The 4,611-nt window shown below is 47.8% G+C and overlaps 1 long non-coding RNA gene across 1 annotated transcript; it reads left to right on the top strand.

Moving 5' to 3' along the window:
* Positions 1-3,987: 3,987 nt before the first annotated feature.
* LOC122049132 lies at positions 3,988-4,611 on the top strand. Its single transcript, XR_006130848.1, has 3 exons — positions 3,988-4,193; positions 4,270-4,345; positions 4,565-4,611. It is a non-coding gene; the product is annotated as an uncharacterized LOC122049132 (long non-coding RNA).

The following is a 4,611-nucleotide window of genomic DNA, read 5'->3' as shown; positions in this document are numbered from 1 at the left end:
TACATGCGATGACCAGAGAGGATGCGCAGCAAGCCGACGGATCCGTTTTCCGCGGTATGATTTCTATTTATGCCTTATCTGCAGATATACTGATAGATACTGGTAGCTCGCATTCATTTATATCTCGCACTTTTATGCGGGAGGTTGGTAGATTACCCACTTTCAGACCACAACGATTGACCGTCTCCCTACCGTCCGGTGATTCATTGGACGTCACCCAGGAGGTCAGAGGTTGCCCGTTAGATTTTGGCAACCTAATACTTACAGTGGATCTTTTAGTATTAGAAATGGTCGATTTTGATATTATTCTTGGCATGGACTGTTTGTCAGCATATCATGCCACAGTTGATTGCCAGACGAGGGTGGTCACATTTCGGCCTCTGAACCAACCCTCGTGGGATTTCAGCATCGAGCGGCGGCTTATCGATCATTTCGCGTCTGAGCTCGAGGTTCTTTGTCACATGGTATCGGGGTTTTGTTATCTTTGATCGATCGAGGGCAATGACAATTCCTGACTCTCGGCGTTCACTGTAGTCGGAGTACCGGATGTATTTCGGAGGGTTTACCTCCCGAAGGCGGTGGAGTTCGCTATTGAGTTGATTCGGGAACCGTCTGGCATCAGCTCCTTATCGTATGGCACCAAAAGAGTTGAGCGAGTGAAGGTTCAACTCCGGGAGCTTTGGATAGGGATTTATTCGCCCTAGTGTTTCTCCATGGGGTTCTCCGGTACTATTTGTCAAGAAAAAGGACGGCACCATGAGGTTATGTATTGACTACAGACAGCTGAATGCAGTGACCGTCAAAAATAAATATCCTTTACCATGGATCGAGGATTTGTTTGATCAGCTCAGAGGTACATCAGTGTATTCTAAGATTGATCTGCGATCCGGATATCATCAGCTGAGAGTCAGAGACTCAGATATTCAGAAGACAACTTTCTGTACTCAATACGGTCATTATGAGTTTTTGGTAATGCCATTTGGGCTTACCAATGCTCCAGCGGTGTTTATGGATTTGATGAACCGCATATTTCGAGTATCTTGATCAGTTTGTTATCGTTTTTATTGATGACATATTGGTCTACTCGCATTGAGGAGGAGCATGCACATCATCTTCTAATTCTTAGACGACATCATTTGTATGCGAAGTTTAGCAAGTGTGCGTTCTGGTTATCCTCGATCGGTTTTACGGGACACGTGGTTTCTAGCGGTATTTGATTGATCCTCGGAAGATCGAGTGTCACCGTTAGGGCGGTAGAAGTCGATCTGAGATCCATGATTTTAGGATTGGCGGATATTACCGGCGTTTTGTCGAGGTTTCTCGCGTATTGCTATCCCGCTGACACGCCTTGGAAAGGCGTGAAGTTTACGTGGACCGAGGATTGCGAGACCAGCTTTCAGGTGAGGCGGAGATTAGTGTCGGCTCGGTTTTGGTTCTACCTTACGAGAGGACGGATTTTACTCTATCTTGGCGCTTCTCTTGAGGTTTGGGTCTTTGTTACGATGCGCGAGTAGTCTCTTATGCTTCGTCGGTTGAAGGAGCATGAGAAGAACTACCAGTTCATGACTTGGAGTTAGCCGCCATCATTTTTGCTCTGAAGCTTTGGCGACATCATTTGTATCGGTATTACATTTGAGATTCTTACGATCATAAGAGTCTCAAATACATTTTCACTCGAAGGAGCTTAATCTCCGACGGAGGAGATGGATGGAGTTCTGAAGGACTACGATTGTACCATTAGCTACCACCGGAAAGCTAATGTGGTTGCCGATGCACTTAGCAGGAAGTCGAGGGCTTGCCACCGAGTTTCAGTCATAGACTTGATTGAGTTTTCGAGTTAGACCTTGAGGAGCAGGGATCTAGAGCAGGGTATTCTTGTTACTATGATTGCTCGATCGTCGATCGGGACGAAGATCCGAGAGGCTCGGTGGTGATTAGCATTGTCGGTTCATTAGTAGTCGGATAGCTTAAGGCGTGCCAGGAGTTCTGAGATGAGGAGGTGTTATATATTTCGAGGCGATTATGCGTACCTCAGTCTCATCCGGTCTTACAGGAGCTACTCCAGGAGGCTCACCGTTCTCGATTTGTGATCCATCCAGGCGGGACCCGTATGTATCGAGACTTGAGGCGTTCCTACTGGTGGAACGGCATGAAGAAAGACATCACGGATTTCGTAGCTAGATGTCTTGTCTGTCAACAGGTGAAGGCTGAACACCAGAGGCTTGCAGGATTACTTCAGCGGGTTCCTATTCCTGAGTGGAAGTGGGATCACATTACTATGGACTTTGTGGTGGGTTTGCCGAGGACACGATGAGGCCATGACGCGATTTGGGTAATCATTGATCGATTAACCAAATCCGCGCACTTCTTAGCGATTCAGAGGACTGATTCCTTGGATCGATTGGCAGATCTGTATTGTCGGGAGATCATCAGACTACAAGGTGTTCCGTTGAGTATCATATCAGATAGAGATCCACGGTTTACGTCACGTTTCTGGCAGAGTCTGCAGCAGGCCTTGGGCACACTGCTCTGTTTCAGTACAGCCTTCCATCCATAGACAGATGGACAGTCAGAGCGGACCATTCAGACTTTAGAGGACCTGCTGAGGTCGTTTGTTATGGATTTCGGAGGCAGTTGGGAGGACCATCTGCCATTGGTAGAGTTTGCCTACAACAACAGCTTTCATTCGGCTATCCAGATGGCACCGTTTGAGGCGTTGTATGGTAGATCTTGTCGGGCACTCACCCTCTGGGATGAGGTTGGAAGGCCTTGTTGGGACCTCAGAGAGTTCAGCAGGATGCAGAGTTGGTCCGTACTATCAGACGGAGGATGTCAGAGGCGCAGGACCGCCAGAAGAGTTACGCTGATCGGAGACGCAGGCCACTAGAGTTCTCTGTTGGTGACCATGTATTTCTACGAGTTTCACCCACGAAAGGGGTGAAGAGATTTGGCATCAGAGGTAAGCTAGCTCCGCGGTACATTGGCCCTTTCGAGATCTTGGAGAGGATCGGAGCAGTAGCTTACCGACTGGCACTACCACCGTCCCTGTCAGGCGCCCACGATGTATTTCACGTATCTATGCTGAGGAGATACGTACCTGACCCGACGCATGTGCTGACAGATATCCCAGTTCCAGTCCAGCCTGACATTACTTATGAGGAGATTCCGGTACGGATTCTGGACCGGAAAGAGCGTCAGTTGCGGAACAAGACTATCCGGCTGGTTAAAGTCGGATGGCAGTATCATTCGGACGAGGAGGCTACTTGGGAGCTCGAGGATACGATCCGAGCTCGATATCCTCATCTTTTCACTTGAGGTATGTGAGTTTATTTACCGTTCAGCATTTATTATTATTATCTGTTATTAGTACTTGCTAATGGTAGATACTGAAATTTGGGGACCAAATTTTTATTAGTGGGGGAGAATGTAAAATATCGAAAATAGGCGAATATTAATACGAAAATTTTCCGAAATTTTTGGAAATTTTTCGGGAATTTTTCAGAGCTCGTACGGACGAGTTAACGGGGATAAAAACGAGGTCCGGAAAAGCCTGTTTAGGCTACCCGATTTAAGCGAGGAAAAGATTAAATTTATATATCCTTTTCCTTTTTATTTTCTTTATTCTTTTTGTTTTCTGTTGTCGCTGAACCCGAGCCATTTCCCCTCCTCGCACCCGAGCCCGACGCCGCCTTCCTTCTTCCTCCTTGCCCTAACCGCCGGCGGCGGTTACTTCTCCTCGAGCGTACAAACCCTCGGCCACTTCCTCTTCTTGTGTTCTACTACCCGAGCCGAAGCCCTCCTCTGCCCTAGCCTTGCCGTGAGTTCCCAGCGCCGTCGTCGCAAATCACCGCCGCCCGACCGCCTGCCCTAGCCACCCGACGTCGACCACAGAAGCCGACGCCGACCCCAATCGCCGGTGCCCTAGCCTCTGCCCCGACTCCTGATTTCCTCTTCAGTGGTGGAGTTTCCAGCGTCGCCGCTGCAACTCACAGAGCCTCCCTTCCTCTTCTCGCGGACACCTGGAGCCGCCGAAAATCGAGCATCCGAACCCTAGGTTGGGTCCCTGAGCGCTGGCCGGAATTTCTCTTCTGGTGTCTCTGTTTGACAGTGCCGAAGACAAGGAGTTGTGCCCTAGTTTTGCTTTTCACAGTGGTTCTGTCTTCATTGTGATCTGCCCTAGCAGAATTGGGAAGGTAAGGGCCATACCTAGCTGTGGAATTAGGTTTGTGGCTAGATCCCAGTTCATGTTTCTCTTTGCTTCTAATCTAGGTCACGGATTGGTGAGGTTTGGTGTATTGTGGGGTGTTTTTGATTTTTGGCAGCAACCCCATCCCGCAGCGGTAAGGTAAGTATTTGGTTTATGGATTTAGTTGACACATTTTTGATACATGTTCTAGGTACGACTTGATACATAATTAATTTGGTTATAGGGTGATTTAGGTTTATAAGTTGTATAACTGTGTGATTGGGGTTCATGAAACTAACCCTAACTAGTCAGTGGATTAGAAATTAGTTTAGCTATTTGTTTATAATTAAATTAGCTAAACTGTGCGATTTAACACAGGACTTTGACGCGAGACGAGTATCTCGGAGTCAGATCGGACCTTTCTA

The sequence above is a fragment of the Zingiber officinale genome, chromosome 2B, assembly GCF_018446385.1.
Source record: "Zingiber officinale cultivar Zhangliang chromosome 2B, Zo_v1.1, whole genome shotgun sequence".
NCBI lineage: Eukaryota > Viridiplantae > Streptophyta > Magnoliopsida > Zingiberales > Zingiberaceae > Zingiber > Zingiber officinale.
This window is presented reverse-complemented; position numbering and strand designations above follow the sequence as displayed.